This window comes from Aythya ferina (genome assembly GCF_964211825.1).
Source record: "Aythya ferina genome assembly, chromosome: 1".
NCBI lineage: Eukaryota > Metazoa > Chordata > Aves > Anseriformes > Anatidae > Aythya > Aythya ferina.
The window spans coordinates 97868164-97890404 of NC_140296.1; the positions used below are offsets into that span (position 1 = coordinate 97868164).

A 22241-nucleotide genomic window follows, 5' to 3' on the forward strand; every position below is an offset into this window, starting at 1 on the left:
TAATGCTTGTCACTGGAATGACTACATCTGTTTTTGTCTTCAGGATTTTCATTCTCTTTAATCCCAGTCTTTTTATTCACTCATACTTCCAAGACCCAAGAGACACAAATAAGTAAACAAACTTCTTCACTCCTTGAGTAAGGTAACAAATAACAGTCAAACCCACTTGTTTTCATTCCATGGAAATCATGCCAGCTGAAATAAGATTTTCACCACACAGCACTTAAACAAGTTCTAAGAACAAATTTATTGATGAAAGTCTTATCCTGGTGGTTATAAAATATTTAAAGGACCTCTAGCTATCTGCAAACTTACTTTAAACCTTCTTTGGTATCTTCTCATGGGATTTTTTTATACATTTGAATCCTGAAAATTTGATGTCTCTCAGTATGCGTCTGCAGACCTAATTATCAATCATCTCCAGATGCCACCAAGTTGGGTGAGAGTGATGAGGGTAGGAAGGTTCAGCAGAGGGATCTGGATAGGCCATGTCCAGTTGTGTATGGCCATCAACAAGGGCGAGTGTTGAGTCCAGTATCTGGGTCATAACAACCCCATGCAGTGGTATAGGCTTGGGTCAGAGTGGCTGGAAAGTTGCCTGGCAGAAGAGAAGCTGGGGATGCTGGTCAGCAGCTGGCTGAACATGAGCTGGTAGTGTGGCTAGGAAGACCAATGGCATCTTGGCTTGTATCAGAGATAGCGTGGCCAACAGGTGTAGGGAAACGATGGTCCCCCTGTACTCAGCCCTGGTGAGACCACACCTCAAGTACAGTGTTCAGTTTGGGGTCCCTCACTATGAGAAGGACATTGAGGTGCTGGAGCATGTTCAGAGAAGAGCAATGAAGCCGGTGAAGGGACTAGAAAACTGGTGTTATTTAGTCTGGAGAAAAGGAGGCTGAGGGGAGACCTCATTGCTTTCTACAGCAACCTGAAAGGAAGATGTGGGGAGCTGGGGGTTGGCCTCTTCTCACAGGTGACAAGTGATAGGATGTGAAGAAACGGCCGCAGTTGGCAAGGATGCACTTAGCTTGGATATCAGGAAGAATTTCTCAATGGAAAGGATGGTTAGGTATTGTAACAGGCTGCCCTTTTGTGGTTTGCCTGTTTGTGGGATGTGATTTAGTAGTGGACTTGGTATAAGTAGACAGTTGGATTTCATGATCTTAAGGGTCTTTTCCAACCTAAATGATTCCATGATTTGCCTCCTTTGATCTTTGCTTTCCCTTCTCAGATCCCTTCTGTAATATTTGTGACAATTCTTTTTTAGTCATTACCAGAGTAAGATTTCTGCAAAATCAAAGAAACAAAATATACAATATTCATCTTTCAAAGAAGAAAAAAAAGCTTCTTCAAACTTGACTGTCTTGTAGATGAATACGAAAACACTGGGGTGGTGTTTAAGATGGGGTAAATAAGATATGATGGGGTGCAGGGTCTGATGTTGCTCCATTGAGCAACAATGCTCAACAATGGTGAGCAACATCCCAGAGCTAATGTACAACCAGATCCAGGGGGTAGCCCAGAGTGCAAACAGTTCATGTTTTCTGCCCTGTTCTCAATTCTACTTGTTTTTTTTGTTTGTTTTATGTTTTTTACTGAACTTCAACTTGAAATGTAGATCTTTATTTAAATTGAAACTCTCTTTAAATTAGATCATAACATCCATTAATAGTATGAAGTCAGAATAATTTTATTACATCACTTTATCCTTCTCTTTTTTGTTTTGGATAGGCCAGTTGGATGTCGATCTTTATGAACTCTACCTGCTCTACCTTAATCAAGTATGTTCCTGTTTTGTCCTTTTGACCGAAGACTTCTGATGTTTAGAATTAACTTTTTTCTCAGTTGTTTTCCATTCTGTGTTGGGCTTTACACCTAATTAGAGGTAATTGTTTCCTTGTTCCTACAGCATCAACCAAGCAAGCAGATCTTGGCTGCATCTTCCCGCTATATGGGGGGCTCCATTCCAGGAAGAGTATAGCAAAGACTTCGGTCATTTAGTATTTATCTCTATTTCTTTCGTTGTTCTGAACCTCTAACAAACATGCCTTAGATGCATTTCACTTACTTCACTAAGCTGTGAAAATCATGGAAATCAGTGTTTTGGAACAATAGCATGAATGCTATAGTGTTGTCACAATGGTTTTCACTCTAGATTGTTTTAACAATGCTTTAACACTTTTTTAGGCTTGTATTGGGTTCTCTTGTTTTTGTTTTGCTTTTTTTTTTTTTTTTTTCATAATTTTGCTGTTTCTAATCCAGGACTCAGACAAGATATCTGAACTGGGTTCAATTTGTGTCTAATAATAAAATGCAAATTCCCATTAAGTTTGTAATTGTGGAATAGGAGGGAGAAGGATTTATAAGGCAGTGGTAGGAGGAGAACTTTAAGTAGCAGTGCATGGCGAATGAGATGCACAGCTTCCATTATCAATAGGAGCTGCATATCTAATCCACCAGGCTCAGTGCTGGAGAAAATGTACCCTGGGATGTCAGGTGTTAAGGGGAAGAATGGGCCTCTCACGTTCTTTGCGCTTACAAGCTGGCTGTAACCTTTTGACTCTCTCTCTCTTTCTCTTCTCTAGTTTTGTTTCCTGAAAGGAAAAGGGGGTGGGGGAAGGTAGGGGAAGGAGATTTGAAGAGTGGAAGATTTGTTACGAAGTGCTGTAGTGCATTTGCAAGCTTTTTTTTTTTTTTTTTTTTTTTTTTTTTTTTTTTTTGAGGGGGTGATTAGTTTTGTGTTATCTTTTAAGAAAGAAGTTGCTTTTCAGGTAAAGTATTTAGGCTTAAGATATAAGAATCAGTGGGTAACACTATTGACACATTATGCTGTAGGGTTTTGCACGTAGCTTTTTTACCTCTCTAACTAAAGTGAATATAGTTTCATTTAAAAGCATAATAGGTGAGGAGAGCTGGTACTATGAATTAATGTTACTTTTATATTCATTAGGTACTATGCAGAAAAGCAACCCCCCAGATAACAAAATCCCTTTCATTCTCAAAGAATCCCCTAATGTGGTATGGTCAAGTATTCTATCCATTGCACAAAAAGAATTGGTCACATTGAACTTGGGTGTACTCCAGACCTGACGATGTGCGTATGCAAAGGAAAAGCTTGTATAATACTCGCACATTTCATCTACTTGCTGTCTCTGAGTTACTAAGTGTGGAAAATATCCATGTGAATGTACCCTATGTGAGTGTTTACTTATTGGAATTAAAAAAACACGTGGTAAAAAATACAGGAAAAAATTAATGGTGTCTAATTAAGGTAGGTCTACAAACTTCATGACTTCATGAGAAGAAAGAGCAGAATGTGGAAAAATATGCCAAAAGGTACATTGTCCTTCCTTGAAATAGCGTCTGTACTGATCTTACTAGAATGTAAAAACGGCAACACTAATAAGGTGGTGTTTACTTTCTTTAGTTAAAGAAAGTCTTGCTCGTAGGAGAATGTCCTGAGAACCTAAAGGAATTCTATATATTTCTGGCTATCACCTTGGGTTTGAGAGCCATGTGCCTCTTCTAGCTTTGCATCTTTACTCGTTCATGATTATTTTGAAATGGCTCATATTGCCTTTGCTTGGCTGTAATGTGGCAGCAATGGAGTAGAGCCAATGGAGGGGTAATTTTACAGCCAGCAATCAGGAAAAGGAAGAGCCCTTAGCCAGGGGACTCAACAGTGCCAGGACGAGCCATTATTCTATTATTATTTCCAGTGTGGAGGCATTGTTTTAAGTTACATTAAAAACATCCTTTAAATGTCATCGTTATTTGTGTTGTAAATTTTCCATATCAACCTTTCCAAAAGAAAGGTGTGTGAATTTTTTTACATATATCCAAGTGGAGTGATTGGGATGTATCTTGCTTTACAAACTATATGTTAAAGGGGAACCTCAAATTTAAGGTACTTCTCCTGATTTAGAAAGCCTGGAAGATCACAGAGATTGGGCAAACATGGCAGGAGTTCTATGTTTCTTAACAGTTGCTGGGAACAACTCTCTGAACAGCCTTTCTCCTGGCAGGCACAGCCTTACCGTCCTTTCTACTATTAAGGACTCCAACCCCTTGTGATTTAAGTGCTCAACCCTATACATTTTGCAGGAACCTATCATTTAGATGGCTAAAAGAGAATGAAGTTTATATCATTATTCGTGTGCGTGGGTTTGCATTTGTCTTCTGGAGATCGTGTGTTTGCTGAAACCCATTATGGATTTAAATGGTGATTTGGAGAATTTGATATAGATAGCTTGCTTGTTTTCAGTTACTCAGAAGTCCTAGGATATTAAGTGTTTTATACTTAATCCTTCTTTAATTTCACCAGGTTGAGCATGTGTTGTGAACTAATGTTGAAAGGATCTGTTTTTGAATATTATCACCACTTTTTTTATGGATAGTCTTTCTGGAGGTAAAGGCCTTGCATCTATGAGGCAAGTGACATTTGGCATAAATGCAAAAAGGTGAAGCAATGTGCCTGAAATCATTAGGGCAGTCTGAGACATAAAGGGGAACTGAACCCAGATATCCTAAAACCCTGTCCCAGTGTCTTAATCCGGGCACCATTTTTTTTCATTCAAAATTTAAGTTTCCATGATTATCATTTCTACTGCCAGGGCTTTCCAGGGATTTAAACATGACCTAATTTATTAAATGCTGTCTTATGTGCAAGACAGAAGCAAAATCCTTACCCCAGGGCACTTAGTCAGTGGCCCTGATCCTGCAATCTGATCTCTGGAATGAATGTCTGAACTAACACAAGCCATGCTGCATGGTCAGAGAGCTCAACTGGGGTTTTAATGGTGAAGAGACATGTAGAGTGCAGGTTGCCTACAACATCCTCAGTGATTTTCAATGCACTACTATTACTTTCCTGTTTTATTATGTGTTTCCCTGCATTCTCTCTGAGCTTTTGAGCAGTTGTTGCTGAGTTACCTTAAGTACGGGGAGAAGTTTGGTCTGGACTATGTTTTTTTTTGTTTTGTTTTGTTTTTGTTTCCTCCCTCCCCCCCTCTTCAAGCTATCTATAAGCCTTGATCTGTTGCACTACTTAAAGACGCTTTGCGATGCACCTTGAGATTAAAGTGCATCGCCCCTGCCGTGCATTGATCTTGTCTGGCCCAGAAAGGGGTTGTCATAGATCTGCTTTTGAAATCAGGACTCCCTCATGGTTTTTTCCAAAGCATCGTCCATGTCATTGGGTTGGCAGGATATGAAGCTGAGGGTCTTTTTGAAGTTTTCCTTCACACCAAGGGGTGTATGCTTGTCATGTGGGAATCGTGGTAAGTTGCACCCTCTTCTCGCTGTGTGTTCAATGTGGGATAACTTGATGCAGTATTTAAATATTCGAGGTCTTTTAAGAAAGGCTATTGTTTGATTTGTTATATTGGAGTCCTAAAATGGAGAGTGGAATCTGAACGCGCGCAATTCATTTCTTGGAGGGGACTGAAACGCACAGACTGAACTTCATGAATTAATTAAATAGTCCTACAAACATCCATCCCCTTGCAGCTACAGACAATAGTCTTATTTTAGGAAACACGGTCCTGTACTTCATCAAGTATCACTCATGCCACTATTATTTAGTTTTTGCATAATTGTAAAGCAAATACCACTTTTAAAGATTGCTAAAGTATCTCACATTTCAGTCTCTCTCTCTTTTTTTTTTTTTTTTTTTTTTTTTTTTTTTTTTTTTTTTAAGTACAAAAAAGTTAGTTTCCTGCATCAAATGATTTGTTGCTGGAAAAGCAAAGTAACATTTCTTTACTGAAAGCTCTTCCTGAGAAATTGTGGTACATGGAAAATATTTTTCAGCTTTTGGAATTTATTTGATTTTGAACACTTTTGGTTATGTAAGTTTTAATAAGTAGCTTTGGTGTACCCCTAAAGGCACACCCCACACACTTATGTTGTGTGACCTAGGGTCACAAGTAATGGCTGCAAGCTAATTGATTGAGAAAGGCTTGTCTGACTGGGCCCCTTTGAGTCCTCCCTTTACATTCCTAAATTTCTGTAAAGGAGGCACTGGCAGCTTTGCCTAGTGAGAGGAGGGGTTGGGGGAAAGGGAGGAAGTTTCTCCGTTTCTGATTATGCGCAGAGTTTCCTTGTACTGAGCTTATGTTCTCCACCCACTACTTAGTAAGAACTCCTTAACAACTTAAAGCTTTATCCCTGTGAGTACCAGAAAAGTGATTTGAGTATTTATTGAGCAGGGAGAACAAACTGCTTGCTCCAGGCAGGGAGAAAGCTTATGGAAATGATATTAGACCTTCAGCAAAGTGCACAGCTGCATCATACAGAAGCTGAGACTCAAACTGACAGGCAAATAAGCCAGATCACGGAAGGGGCCTCTGTGTGGCAGCTCTGAGCTACCAAGTGTTGGACAACTAGGCAAAAAGTGCAATGGAACAGGGCAGAAAATAGCACACTAACTTCAGGCAACTGTTGCTTTTTCATGGTGAGTCCAGATTTGAAATGTTGTTTGAAATGTAGCTGCTGTTGTTGTTTCTAAAAACCCTTCCGCTTTACCACAGCTATCCTTTTGCAAAGCTCATTGTGTTACAGATTATTTGTCCGGATGTGCACTTCAATTCTGAACGGTGCAGAAGTGTACAGGGATGGTCCTTTCCTTGCTGCTTGCATGCTGTTTTTCTTTGGCTTGCTTCAGGAGACAGGTCCAGTTCTTAAAAGCATGCGGTGTAGCTTCTGATTTGCAAAGAAATAGTTTTGCAGCTAGCTCTTGGTGTGCAACTGCACATAGGTGAATAAGTGACCGTGATTTCTGTGCACAGTTTTCTGCTGCAGCTTGAGCTTTGTGGCACCTCTCCATTGCTCCTTATTTTGCTGCCTTATCTTGAGAATGTATGGCACGGTCACTATGAAAAGAGCTTTGTGTTTGAATTCCTGGTGAGTCGAAGGGTCAGGGCCTATGAGTTATCTGCCTGCCAGCAAGACTCATTGCTGTGTCCCTTTATTTTTCAAGCTGAAATAGAAAAAACATGTGTCCTCATCCCTTTTATATAAACGTATTTTGAATTCAGATTTTACATGCTGTCCGTGTGTGCTTTGTTCCTTTGACAAACTTGGGTTTTGAGGGGAAGCCAGTTTTATTCTGTCCATATTTATTCTATTTACTCAAGCTTTCTTGCAGCTTTTTTGCATTCCTTTGTTGTGATGCACATAAATTTTTCTTAAAACAACATTCAGTGATTCTGATTTCTGCGAAGAAGAAACAAAGGATTTTATGCATATCTCTAAACATACCAGGGAGCTATCTAAATTTTAGGTAAGTTGCAAAATTATACAGAAGATAAGACTTTTGTAACTTTTGCCTCTCTTAAGGAGGGAAACAATACTTCTGGGTAAGTTCTTGAACAGATTGTGTTAGATGTACTAGTCATCTAGTGTAATGGTAGTAAATCTGATCTGAGCTATAATGTTATTTCAGTCACTGGCTTTGTTTGAAAAAGCTGCTGTATTAGTAGAGCAACAGAATTAAACATTACACGTTGACAGTAACATTAGAAATATGTTTGCAAAAACTGTTGAGTGGATGAAATTTAGAGCAATAAATCATCAAGGCATGTCAAAATTAATATGTATGTGATGTTTTAAGATGCTTGTGATTTAGAGGAGAAATGAATCTGTTTTTTCCTCCAACAGAAGCGTGTTTCTGTACAAAATGATCTTTGTTGTATCTTTCTTCAAATAAATAGTTTTCTTTTCAAAAAGTAAATAATCTAAGTCAGAAGGTGCAAGAAAAGTCTCAGAGAATTATGTAGCCTTTATTTGGAGCTAAAGGAAAACTGCTCATTTGGTAGGATAATTCCACTATGCAGTGTAATGAGTTGGTCAGATGAAGCCTCCACAGGTGGTGCCACTTGTTTCTTGACATGTCTTTCTAAGTTTGTTTGCTCACCTGAGGAAAAAGATGAAAAGGATGCCCTTTTAATGTGTGTGTGTGTGTATATATATATATATATATATACACACACACACATATAGAGAGAGCTTCAGAACTGGGTTGATCTGGTGTTGCAATCCCTTTCAAATGCAGAAGGTCAGGTTGTTTGTCTATTGTGCTAATTTGCCAGTCTGAGCTCTTGAATTTGCCCATGAATTTTGGAAAAGAAAACAAGAGAAAAGGAAAGAAAAAGGAGGGAAAGTTGTTTCAAAGAAATGCTAACCAATACAGGGTGGTAGGTGATGATACAATGTAAGATGATTTAAATAGACATCATGCTTCTTGTTTTCTTTTTGTGAATTGGATTCCTCTTTATTTTGACATGGGCAAAACCTTAGGCTTTCTACAAGAAAATCATGTCTGTGTCCCTAGTTCAATTAAGAATATGCTTTTCTTTTAAGAGTTTCAGGGTCTACTTTACAGGAAAGAAATGTGTCCTCTGATGTGGCATAAATATATGACACCTGCTGAAGTGCTCTTTACACCCTGAAAACCTGACAGTAGAAGAAACTTTGAGGAGCCATTCTCCTTCCAGCTTTGGTAGCCTGCAGCACTGGGAAGCTGGTGGCCTCTTAGTGGTGGCAAGGGGCTGGGGGCACAGGGATGGTGGGCATGCACCGCCGCCACCTCCCGGGGGGTACACAGGCAGGGGACCTGCCCTCCCTGTGCTGCTGTGATTCCATTGGTGAAATGAGGCACCGGTGCTGTTGTGAAACCTGATTAGAGGATTATGGAACATTTCTTCACGCTCTGATGACTGGCCTGATGAAGGGGAAAGGGCTTAATGAGGTGGAGAAGAATTTACTGATGATTTTCTGCTTATATTTATCGTTAAAAGAAGAATATAATCTCCCAATGGCTGTGTTTTACGACTCAACAGTAATGACAGGAGTGATGATTAACATTAGTATTCTTACTGGCCATCTAAGATGCACTTTTGATAGAAGACTGACAGAAAATATTGTGGTTGCCAGGAAGTTTAAACATGACTAATATACTTCTAAATACTACTAGTTTTGTTTTGAGAACCAGTATATAATACTGAAATACTGAAACAGCATATAACTCCTGAAATAAAAATCTGTGGCCCTAGCAGGGGAGAGTAACATCAAAAGAGTAAATGGGAAAAATGCAGGAGAAAGTGATCAGCAAGCAACTTAAAACATAAAAATGTGTCACAGCAGAGTGAGAGAAGCAGTCTGTGCTGACAATATCTTTCTTTCTAACAAGTGGAACTCAAACTATGTTTTCCATATGGAGGCCCTATGAAACCCATTCTTTCAAGCTCTAGCTGGAAGTTCAGGAGGAAAGGAGAATTTCCAGGAGTACCAAGTGTAGGCCTAGCTATCCTCCTGCTGAAGTCAATGAGAATTGCATAAGAATAAAGCAAAAACTGTACTATCTGATGCTAAATAAAATACAGGATTCTCCAAATTCTTTCCCTGTGTATTTTTTTTTCCTAGTCATTTATAAGTTTCTGGAAAAACAAACAAACAAGAAATTTAGCAGGATCTGGAAATATAATCCTCTTTTAGGTTACATCAAACTATTTCCTTTGTATCACTTTGTCATTTTTTGGAATGTATTTTTTGGCTTGTTTTTTTTTGTTTGTTTGTTTGTTTGTTTGTTTTGTAGTCACAAACCACAGGTGATTATTTTTCTTTTTGTTTAAAGAATTATTTTAACACTATTTTAAGCAGCAGAAGTGGGAATAAATTATACTTTTCCTGTGAAAACTGCAGTAAATGAAACAAATACAACAAAAGGCTTTGAACAACAATTTGTGGAACAATTTGATCAACAGGTAGATTGTAGCTTTTTTTTTTTTTTTTTTTTTTTTTTTTTCCCCAGAGGGCTTAAGTTTTAACAAAAAATCTAAATAATTTTATAATGGATATGTTAAATTATAGCTATTATGTACCTTTTGGCAGTTAAGTGCTAGGCTACTGTTGTCCTTGCTCTGAGGATCATATGCCAAACTGGGCATTGCACATGAATAGCACTGAGGGTCTAGTCCTTTGAGAGCCCAGTGCTGAAAGAACTTATCCTGTGCACATTTAGCTGGGTGCAGAGAAGTGAAAGCACTAGAAGTACTGTTACCATCTTGGAGCATCTCACATGGAGAAGGAATGAACCCCCTCTTCATTTTCCCAATTCAAGTCTTACCAATACGCAATTTTGATGTAGATTATTCATTTTAATGCTTCTGTTGGCTCTGTCCCCCAGAATGGTTTTGATTTCATACTGAATCAGAGTTTGAGAAAGACGGAATACCTCTCTGAAGTGTTCAGAATGAATAGGGCTTGTGTAAGTTTTATATGTATGTTGCTATATATATTGCTATATACGTGTATATGTATATAGTTAGTAATACAAGGAGATAACCTCTTTTTTACACAAAGCCTTCCTAGACTTGAATTTGTATTTGGCAGCGGGCTGTATTAACTCAAAATTCATGTGTTTTTTTTTTTTTTTTAATCTTATGCCGCTTATACATCAGTGTGATAATTCAACAGCTTCTCTCCCAGTGTTATCACCAGGAAGCTGTGACTAGCTGGTACATGCAACTCAGCTACCTGGTCAGGTGGCTGCTCTCAGGCAGGACAGGCAGCAGTAGTAGTGACCTCCTTCTGGTTTACCTCTAAGCTTCTTTTTTCTGCTCATACAATTATGTTCAACAACCTGTCATTCTTGTTATAGAATCACATCAGATTATGCAGTGTTTGAATTTTTTGACATATCAGCAGGTCTTGGGGGATATAGCTTTTTAACTTTTTTTTTTTAAGTAGATATTTAGAAAATGCCATAGAAAACCACTAAGCCACACTTTATTCTTATTAATATTACCTACCAGGGAACAGTGGGATTGTAACCCACAACATCTTGACTTTATTTAGTCTACTACACTTTTTATATTATTAAGGCTTGAGTCATACTACATTTTTTTAATATCATTCTTAGTTTAATGTATTAATCCATAATAATTTAGCCTAAACTTTGGCTAAAACTGCTCCCTCAAAAAGTATCTCTTTCTGAAGAAAAAAATATATAATGAATAAAAATGAATATATATATATATATATATATGATGAGCAAAAGCAATAGATAATTATCTATAAGCAAAGATATTTTTTTGGAAAAAGGGGATTTAACTAAACTTACCTGATTATACTCTATTTAATAATTATATATTAAATCATGTAGTGTTATTACTATAAACAGAATTTCTTTGTGCCCAATCTTTTCAGCTATAAATTGCAATTAGTCAAGCATTTTATACATGGTTTGATATTTTGACTGCAAAGAACCCTTCTATTGTTGAGTGGACTCCCAGAGGAGAAACATGACAACAGTTCTTTTCTGTTAGCCAAAACAGAAACATCAAAAACTTTAGATGGAAATTTGGAAATAAGCCCCCCCCCCCCCCGCCCCATGAGTGGGAATTTGTTCTTAAGACAGTCCAGTTCTGAACTGTTGGAAAGACCTTCCATTCCAACTTCACACATCAGTTTCATTGAATGCCTTGATTTCAGTTTAAGTATTTGAAAATGTAGCCCTTCTTCAAGACTTAAGAAACAGAAATGCAGTGACCAAAACATTGACATTATCACCTTCTCTGTCATTCTGCTCTTACTCTGAGTTTACTACTGCGTTAAGAAATTCTAAAAGTTTTAGCCTGCATTTAGATGTAGAAATCTCAAGGAGTTTTCTAATTTCCTTGTAGTCTTGGGCAAATCACTTTAAACGTGCAATTTCTTACTGCTAGAAGTAATTTTCTTGTATTTTTTTTTTTTTTTTTTAAGTAATATGTTCCTTTATAGCTTCATCTATATGAATTTGATTGTATGCAGGGTTTCTTGTATATTTTGTTTCTTAAATCTGCAGATCTAATTTTCTATTTTGTATGTACAATTATTTACATCTCTTTGGATATGTCTAAGTGTCTAAAACTCTGAAAGTGAGGGTCCTGTATTTTGAAGTGCTAAGTATAGTGCAGGTTGCACTTAGTGAGATACTAGATTCCTGCCATGTTGAAAATTAGGTCATTTGTCAGTTTCTAAAAATGCATTTAAGAGCATAATCTTAGAATATATAAAAAACAAACAAAACAAAACAACATAAAAACCCTTTGCCTAGCCATTCAGACAGCTTGTGAACTTTCACTTTTTCAACAGTATTTAAATACCATTAAGTATTTAAATATTTCCTATGTCTCTTATTTATTTATTTATTTATTTATTTATTTATTATGGAAGCGAGGCTTTTATGAAGGTTTGACTGTTCTTTACTTTTGCCTCCTCTGTGGGTTTTGAACCCTTTTGTCTCTCAGTTAAGTTAGAAATATGATTAAGTTTCAATCATGTCTTATAAAAATCCGTGGCTGTATGAAGGAAAGAAACCCAAATCAGTGCCAATTTTGAGGAAAAGGCAGGCAGAACATAGCTGTTATACATTCTGTTTGGCAGTGGCTCAGTGGCCAAACAAAATGTGCGTAGTCCCAGACTAGTCACAGCACAGTTTTCTCCTGCCAGGTGACAGTGTAATAGGCAATGTGCAGAGATCTGGGTATTTGCAGTAAGAAGAAAGATTGTGGAGTTACAGAGCAAAGAGATTAAAACTGTAGGAAAACAGGTTTCAGTCAATCTGCAGCTTACAGGGCAACTTGGGTTTGCTGCTGCAAAAGAATAAAGGACCAAATGCTGGATCTTAAAAGGATGTAAATAGGTTTAGAAAAAAAAGAACATCTTGTTTGCCATTTTTTCTACTTACTGAGCATTTTATCCTGTATAGAAAAAAAAAAAGTTACTATTTCAGTCATCACAGGCTTTACTGAATATATGAGACTCATAGTAATCATATGAATTCATACATGTGAGATGTCCAACTGCAATTAAGTTCTATATAAGTAATAAGATGTGGATGCTGAGATGCTAAGTAAGATGACAAAACTCAAGATAGAGGAAACCTTCTTTTTCAAACTGGGAGTTTAGCCAGAACTTCATTCTTATCCTGGCTCTGTTGAACTTAGTGTAAATGTGTTTAGGTGGGGATAAAAGCCTGATTTTAGAGCAGTTCAATATTTTCTGTTTGTTTACATTTACAATGGCTGTGTCCCACTTGCTTATTTCTGTGGACCTTTCTGAAGATAAGAGTTGATGCTTATCTATTCTTTTTGTATAAGTAATACAAATATATAATATTCAGTGGACATGAATCACTTTTACCTTTCATGATTTCATTGATTACGTGGATAGTTTCCTAAAATGTTGGATCTAAGATAATTGTCTTTTTCCTAAAATCATTTTTGATAAGAGAAAACACCAAATAATGTTTGTTAGTATGCTTTGTTTTATAAACAGAATAATCATCAGCAATCTCTAGTTTATTTATTAGAGAAAAATAGTAACCTGTGACATTTGGGTATCAGATGTCTTCTATGAACTGTTTCAGAAGGGTACTAGTTCTAATATCCTCCTGAGAAATTTTGATGATAGGAATGTTACCAGTAGCAACAGGATATTCTAATGATTCAGGTCACTCTGCAAACAGTGTCCATTCAGCAATAAGTTTCAGATGGAATTTGTAACTGTAGAAAAGAAGTTATTAGTGATGAGGATGAACTGCATACTTTGAAATGCTGAATAACACCACATACCTATTTTTTAAAGCAAATAAAAGCGAAATGTTAAAATCCTATGATTCAGCAATAGTGCAGGATTCAGTACAGTACAGGTTCAGTACAGTAAGTTTTCCCTGGATCCCTTTTTGCCCCAGTAGCCCTCTGTTTCTTATTCATTTCAAGTGATCTTAATTGCAGCTGTGATCCTGAAGGCTAAGTGCTTCATTTTTAAGCAACTGTGCTTCTAATGTGATGTATGTTCTTCGAGATAGGGATTATAAACCTGAAAGTTCATGGTTCTGTGTGAGAAGTTTGGTTTTGGCTAGGAACCTGTTTTATAGAAGCACCATTGCTCATCAGTGACTGTGCTGTGGATACCAGGAAAAAGAGAAGAAAAAAGAAACAGAAATGAAAACAATCTAAAACACTTCTGCTGATCATAGTAAAGATACTTCAAATTCATTGTAATCTGACAGAAAAATAGCTTAAGAGCAAAAATGCAAAATTCTGTTTAGAAGATGGAAAATTAGACTTAATTCTTTTGCAGTGAAATTTGTGTTCATGTGGATTTCACTAGACATAAGCACTTGCAAATAGTGATATGTTTTGAGCACTTGGTCCACTGTTTAATATAAAAAATAAATAATATATAAAACATGCTATAATTGCTGTGTATGGGAAATGTTGTGTGCGTACTGCTTGCAAAACTGTTGTTGCATAGGTATGAGATTGCCATTCAGCAGTACATCTGCAGACTCCCCTGTGCTTCTGAACTTTACTGCCAGCAAGAAGCTCCTCTGGCGTTTAGTGGCTCTTCTCTGATATCTGCTGGGCATACAAGTTCAATGCTCAGGGCATCAGTCTTTTCCTCTCTTCAGTTAGAGGGGCAGTTAGAGTTTGAGAAATGTCTCAGAGCTCTTCCATTCTTACAGGTGGTAATTCAGAAAATGAGGCTGCTCTGAAAGTGGTATATGAAGGTCTTTTCGTTGCTTCTTTCTGCGAATTTCCAAACACCTTTTTTAGTGGGTATTACAATGGGGCTTCTCTGAAGGAAAAGATTCTTCAGTATGTGAAATAGCAAATTATTGCTTCCAAGCAAGTTTTTCTGTCTCTTCAGTGCTCCCCCATTTCATGTCCATTTAGAAACCAGGAACCAGACCAGTAGGTGCTTTTCCTTTTAGCAGCATGTTGTGATGTTAGAACTTCCTGCAAAATCATGTTTCATATGTTTTTTATACTTTAATCACATTTTTTAAAAGTGCTTCCAGATGCAAACGTGTATTTGGTTAGTTTACTGCACACTCTTATATAATGATAAGCTGGTAAGGCCTTCATCCAACACCCTTTAAATCAACATGTGGCTTTCTGTTGACTTCCAAAAGCTCTGTTTAGAGCTGTTGGACTCTTAGTGTTGGTATAGTCAGCATATTCAGGCCACCAGTTTTCTCGGAGTTATTAAGTAACAGTACAGTAGTTACAATAGTTACAGTAGCTAAGCAATCTGAAGGCTTCTACTGAAAGAGGAAATGCTTTTCCTTTTTCCTTCCTCCTCCATGAAACAGACGTCTCCTCATGCTTCAGTTAGCTCTTGTCAAATGCAGGTGAAGCATCCATCCGAACAGAGAGGCTCGAGTACAAGCAGAGGGCTTCCATATTTCTGTGCAGGAAATGCTACTGCGTGCACAGCAAGATCAACTTACTCTGGACTTGAGAAACCCTCACGCAAATGCACTGTAGGTGCTAATGCAGGAGGTAATGTGCTTTTATTTTCCTTTTTTTTCCCCCCTCTTCTGATTGTGAGATTCATGCCTGCTCATGGCATCCCTTTACTAGAGGCTCTTCTGCTTTCTCTCTAAGCAGTCCTGACACAAGTAATGCTGCTACGGGAAACAGGCCCCAGGAAAAGCATGGGATGAGTTCTGTGCATACATGCAATAAATGGCTGGAAGTGCATGTAAGATAGATGTATCACACTTTGGTTTTGTCAAAGGCTCACTCCCAGTTGTGGTTCACCCATTTTCCGTTTCTGAATAGGAACCATCTGCAAAAGCAATGACCAGCAAGTTAGCTACTGCTAAATCTGCTTCTGTAAGAAATGCAGCAGACAAATATAGAAAGGTGACAAAGCGAAGGAAGCTCTGTGTAGTGCCCCTTAAGTCTGGATTGTGGGAGGCAGATGAAGGTGTTTATTTCTACAGGACCCCTCTTGAATGTCTCCTGGTTCAGAGTTTGGGCAGTTCCCTAGAAAATCCCGTATCCTAAACAAGAGGAAAGCTGTGGAATAGGTATCTGAGACCTGTGGAATAATTTCCTGGAAGGACTGAAGGCTTGAACAAACACAAGTTTTCAGCTCGTAGGCAGGAAAAGCAAGAACTTGGAAGCTTGTCACAGAGGTAAAATAGCAGTATTTTGTAAAGGCTTACGAAGTGAAAGCTAGGAAAATGAAACTTCACTTGATGTATGTATTCATAGTCAACAATAAACTAGGAGAGTCGGGAACAGATTGGTGGCAAAGTCTGTTCAGATCATGCTGTGCAGGGACATTTGCTGGTAGCTTGAGGAAAATCTTCAACAAAAAGATTGTGTGAGAGATGCACAGAAATGTTCATCATTTATCTGAATTGCTTCAAATGTGGTAAGGTAAACTCAATCTTGGCTTAGAGGCTGCATGATGCTGGAGTTTTACAAAAAGCAGATTTTATTTGGTTCACTCAGGATGCCTCAAATATTGATGAACTGGAAAGGACTGTGCCAGTACTTCTGTCATATGTTGACGGAGAAAAACATGTACAACAGAAACGTACTGTGCAATGAATCAAGTAACACAGTTTCAATTCAGATCACAGCCCTTTGGGTAGATTCTGTATAGAGCAGTTTTACCCTCTTAGAAGTGAGTCACTAGAATAGCTCTATAAAAACAAGAAATAACAGAAGCCTGGTAATTAAACATGCTGAATTAAAAAAAAAAAAAAAAAAAAAAAAAAGTTATTGCAATAAGATTGAAACACTTAAAATCTTTTCAGTTAGTCTCACACTAGTCTTTGTGCACCGCTGGCATTTAAATTAAAACCAGTATGTTTCCATAAATAGAGAGGTTGGTTTTGATGAAGGCTTATTTTTTTATTATTTTTTTTTATTATTTTTTATTATTATTTTTTTAATGAAAACAGCTTCCGGTTGAAATAGCTGACTGCATCTATAAAGCAACTTCTTTGAACAGTATCCTGCTGGCATACTGTTGATGACAATAAAGCCAAATATAAGTACTGAAAGATATCTGGAAATATATGTATGCATATATGCTTATATATATAACTGAGGATTGGAATTAATTGGAAAACTCAGTGTATCTAATTCAAATGCAGATGCAGTCCTATGATCTTTTTCCCCCAGGTCTGACCAAACAGCTATATTTACAGTTCCTTGATAGTGTAGATGACAAACACAGCCCACTGTGCCATGTATGCACAAGGCCCAATCTGATCAGCATACAAATGCAAGACTGCTGCAGTACACATACTGGTGTGAAGATCTACAGACAACTGCTGAGAATGGACACCTGGGATGATGTGTAGTGCTAACATAGGCTGGAAATCATGGGGCAGAGATCCAGAGAATTTTCACATGAAGATTTTTGTTGTTTTTATTTTTTTTTCTGTTTTTTTTTTTTTTTTTTTTTTAAGAAGTATGTCTTGGTGTCATCATTTCACAATACCTTCCTTAAAAAAAAAAAAAAAAAAAAGACCACTACCACTTTTTACTATATAATTATTCATATAACTAAGCTTAGGATGGCTTTGATCTACTGATTTGTCCCTGCTTTTCAAGTTCTACAACAAGCAAGTAAAGCTGGTTTGTTTACACGTACATTTAAATTGGATGCTGAGGCAATCTTCCATCAAAATACTTGTATTTAGGAAGGAATCATTGCTGGAAGAAACATATTTTTTTTTTAAAGATGTATTGTGGTAAAATAATAAAGACAGACATAAATTGCAAGTCTGAATTACTAATATGTCTACTTTTTTAGTATGTGTTCAGAGAGGTGCCTTTGTTGGCACTTTTCAGTCAGTTGTAGTTGCTGGCAAGATCCATTAGAGGCTCTGTTTTCAGATACTTTGTTTTCATTACTTTGCTTTCACTGTTGTACTTATAAACATACAATAAGATATATTTGCAAGGAGCATGAATTTTATTCTTGTGTATGATTACTTTGACAGAATCCATAGAGCAGCTACTATTTTATAAATGGGTTATGGTTATACAGAGAAAGCAAGTATTTACTGTTTCTCATCTTATATCGCTAAACATGTTAATATCTACTATGCTTCTAAACTTGGGAGAAAAATATAATTTGGGACAAAGAAGGTTATTTTTACATTTTATTTTCATTACCTTTTAACCACAATAGTAATCCTTTTCTGTATCTGAAATACTTCTGCTATTAAGTAATGTATTTTTTTTTTTTGCAATTGATTTACTTATTACAGCAAATGGTGAAATATCCTGCTGCTTCAAAATTACCACATGTGTACAGCATATGGTATACAAGTATGTGTGTATTTATATAGAAAAATCACCTTAAAAGGTCATCTGATTTCTCTGGTCCTTACTAGCTGAAGGTAGCTGAACACATGATAAATGGAACAAAAATGAGAGAGAAGAAAATAACTGGCAAATTAATCAATAAATTGATAGACAACAGTGAAAATATCTGTTGATATTTGTAGTGTCTGGGATAACAGTGAAAGGGTTCAGTACCTCTGATGCTTTGTACTGTTTTTACAATGCTTGTAGCCATAAACCTGCCTTAAAACACCAATTAAGCAGGGTTTATGACTGCTTTGTGTTACTGAAGTGATGCAAAAGATCAACACGTATCAATGAAACTAGCCTATTGTTTTTTCAAAACAAATCTGAGTAGCATTAGGAAGTCAGAGTGTCTTTTACTTTAAAAAGTTGCCTGCATGTTGGTTAATCCTCTCGCTCCCTGTAAATTAATGCCAAAAGAAGTTATTGGAATGAAATAGCTGGTGACAGGCTGTTTAGCCCATAAGGTTTGTTTGAATCACCTGGTAGCTGGAACGGGTAGGTGCTGGAGACTCAGACTGCTGTCCTAGCCAGAAAGAGCAATGGAGCATAGCTGGGGAGGGCCTCAGGCTTGGAGCTGGTGAGGAAGGTACAGCTGCAGGGTACAAGTGTGCAGGACCTGACAGTAAAGATTTAGATGTGGAGAAAATCTGTAGCTAGGAAGATGTTTGTGAAGATTTACCTTTGTTGTAGCTGATTCAATCTTGATCTAAAAGGGCCAAGGACAGAGAACCTGTCACCAAGTAACTGTTCCCTGCGTCTCTGGTCTGCATCATATATCGTGTGTGAACTTGTCTTCTCAAGCCTGTTTGTAAAGTTGCCTGTTACTTTTAAGAGCCTCCTGTCAAAATTCTTTTAAATGGTTATCAAGTTGGACATCATTTTCATAGGGCAAATGAAACTGCATTAAAGAGTTTGTTCCAATCCTTTATTTCTGAGGCTCTTCAGAGTTTCTTGAATTCATGATTTTTTTTGTTTTGTAGACTCCAGATGTTGATACAGTTTTCCAGCACTAGATGCTTAAAAGCCAAGTATACAGTTAATCCAAGCTCTCTAGTATTATTCCGGGTTCTTCCATGCAGGCCTCCAGGGATGCATTTTTCCCTTGGCCCTGACAGCACATCAGGAGCTCACATTCAGCAGAGTTGTGTCCATTCATAATGCCAACTCCTTTTAAGAATTGTTGCCCCCAGCAAAAACTTTCTCATTCTGCCAAGAGGACCCTACTATCTTGTTTAATTTATAGATACATAAATTGGCTTCCAGAATGAAGTGACTTGCCTAGAGGCTCACAGTGGCAGAGCCTGGGAGGAATCATCAAACTCCTAAATATCATTCTGTGTCCTTGCCAATGGACTATTCATTTACTTCCCCTGTACTTTACGTTCCATATGACTGAATATTTTCCCTGTTTCCGTGCATGAGCTGAAGCTGTACATGTGAACTCTTTTGGATTTGATCTGGTTCTATCTCATGAACAGAGTTTACTTTCAGGATTACAAGGTGATAATGCTATTTTTAATCATGTTTATTCTTATTATTACAACAAAATCTTATCTATAGGATTAATTATTTCCTGTAATCGTGTGATGAATAAAATATTAATTCCCCAGTATGTTACAGAATGCCTCACATCTCATTTAACCCACGTTAAATTCAGGATTATATTTCTTTTGTTGCCGCTGGGCCCTGTTCAGGGTGGTACTTCCCCTGCTTCCTCTGGAGAGCTGATATCATGCTGGTTTGTAACACTCATGTACAGCCCAGCCCTTTTCCCAGGGATAACCTCTGGTTATGACCATTTCAAATGTTTCCTCTTTTAAGTGCAACAAGAAGCAAATTATTTCAAAGAAAAAGATGCTTGAATCTGAAACCCACTTTATGGGCTGAATGCAGAGTATGAAGAGGGAGCCCCATTCTTCCTATAGTAGATTAATGTTACCAGTTTGACACCCTTCACCAAGGGCAGAAACTATCATTTCTCTTCTGAGGTGGTAGAAGACCACTCCCTGTACTGAGTAGAAAAGAAAGGCTAATTTTTAGGTATACTCAGCCTTTAAATGCTTCCGCTTGAATGGAGCAGGCACTTCATAAGGAAAAGCAAACAAACAAAACAAAATGAACAAAACTTGATTGCTTAAGATATCAAACTGGATATGAAAATAAAAGTTAACCCCACAGAAAGCTGAACCAACTTGAAGTTAGCAGTTGTTCTTAAATTTTTTAACTGTTGATCATCTTCCATGCAAAGAAGGAGGCCTTTTCCTCTATTCTTTGTTGTCATTTTCTCCAGAGACCCTTTGCTAAAGCAGCTGTCCACTGTAAGTAATATGGATCACAAGTCTGTGGTCAAATGTGTGCCCATCCATGGTGGCTCCAACCACAGGCCCAGGCAGCGCAGCACAGCGGTGTCAGATGGCGCTGCCTCAATGTGGGTGACATGATGTAGATGGCAGTAGCTCCCTGGTTTTGGTAACCTGCCATCTGTGGTGATCTTTAACATCTCTTGCCATGCTGAAGGGAAGAAGGCAGCAACGACAAGTTATTATGGGTGTGAGGCACCTGGGCCTTTACGGAAGGCCCTGGCAGAGTGTGGCATGGCTGTCTGCCACCAAAAGCCCAACCCATTTACTCCATGGTGGCTGACAGGGCCAGCTGGGAGCTGAGGTGCTTTCTTGGGGTAGAGGCAGGTGCCATGTCAGGTACCAAGAAGCCCAGGGCCAGCATGAGCTGCTACAGCCCTGTATCATGTCCCATGAGAGGCCTGGCTTTGGCACCCTTTGGCATCCTGGTCAGTATCAGGCCTGCAGCATTGCCACTATGGCAGCCTTGGTGGTGGCCATGTCCCGACTGTCCCTCGTCATCCAGCAGGGACCTGAAGTGGGATGGGGGCTCCCTCACTGAGCCCTCACCCTGTGCCAGGCCCCCTGCTCTGACCTGGACCCTCCAGGATGGGGGACACAATGACTGGCATGAGGGAGATAAAGAAGAGCAAGGCCAGCAAAGAGGAGCTTTTCCTCTCATGAGACTTCTCAGTTTTGGGGCTGGCTGGTGTGAAACATTATCCTGTGGAAGTTCCTCAGTTAAAAAGGAAGTGCTAGATACATATGATGGTGCAACTGCATCAGCAGCACTTGGAGGATTAAAATGATGACCCACTGGAGCAAAACAGGACAGCGAAGTGTAAGGCTGAAGAGACATTTTAGTCAATAAAAAGTCATTGGCTTTTTGGAGGTATGTAGAAATGTATTTTACACTACTCAAAGGGCTCAGTTTTCAAAGCTGTAAATCTGTTTTTTATACTTTAGCTTTTTTTTTTTTTTTTTTTTTTTTTTTCACATACCAGGTAATGAGCCCTTATGAAATTAGAAAACTGAACCTTGTCTGGCTTGGGTAAATAAAAAGATTGGCTTGCCTTTAAAAGATTGATTACTTTTAAATTACTGTGAAAGCTCCTTTTAAACAGGTCAATGCAAGCAAAAAAGTAAGCAAAGCTACTCCTTTTACCCCCTTTGTTAAGAGTAGCTTTAACATTTTTGGCATAGGTTTATGGTCTGGAGCTTAAGATAACATGCTACTAACACATTTCTAAAATGATACACATTTATTGTGAATGGAGTCGAGGTGTTACATGTAATGAAGTTTTATAAATTTTCCTTTCTAGATACAGGAAAGGTCTATAACACAAGATAGGTCTTGGTTGTAACATCTGTGCAGTTCAGAAGCTGAAGTTTTGTATATCTTAATAAGTTTTATTTTTCCTCTTTTTGTCTTGGAAGAAAGGAGATGATAATGTTAGCATCTCCATTTCTGAGAAGAGAAAGAAAATGATGATCCTTTACCATCTTCTTTTTTTTTGTGACCTACTTTCAGAAATTTCTGCAGATTAAACAGCCGGGGAGAGATGAACTAATTTTGGCAGGGAATTCTGTAACAGTTCACAAAGGGTGGGTTCGATATTAGTGCATTGTAAGCTATTAAGCATGGACAGTAAGTACAGTTCAATATTAAGCATTCAAGACACTATGGTAAAGAATCTGCTGAGAATGCTCATACACTAGGGTAGGTGCA

At 37.9% G+C, this 22241-nt stretch overlaps 1 protein-coding gene across 11 annotated transcripts in view; it reads left to right on the forward strand.

Annotated features, from left to right (window-relative positions):
• Positions 1–6110: 6110 nt before the first annotated feature.
• Positions 6111–22241, forward strand: part of LOC311433151 (uncharacterized protein) — a 313366-nt gene continuing 297235 nt past the window's right edge. For 4 of the 11 annotated variants that reach the window (XR_014690589.1, XR_014690590.1, XR_014690591.1 and 1 more), the window contains exon 1: positions 6114–6454. The gene's annotated coding sequence lies outside the window, so the exon portion shown is untranslated. Of the gene's footprint in view, positions 6455–6519; positions 7283–22241 lie in introns of those variants that run through there. The other 7 variants (XR_014690592.1, XR_014690593.1, XM_084511961.1 and 4 more) reach the window with 3 other exon arrangements.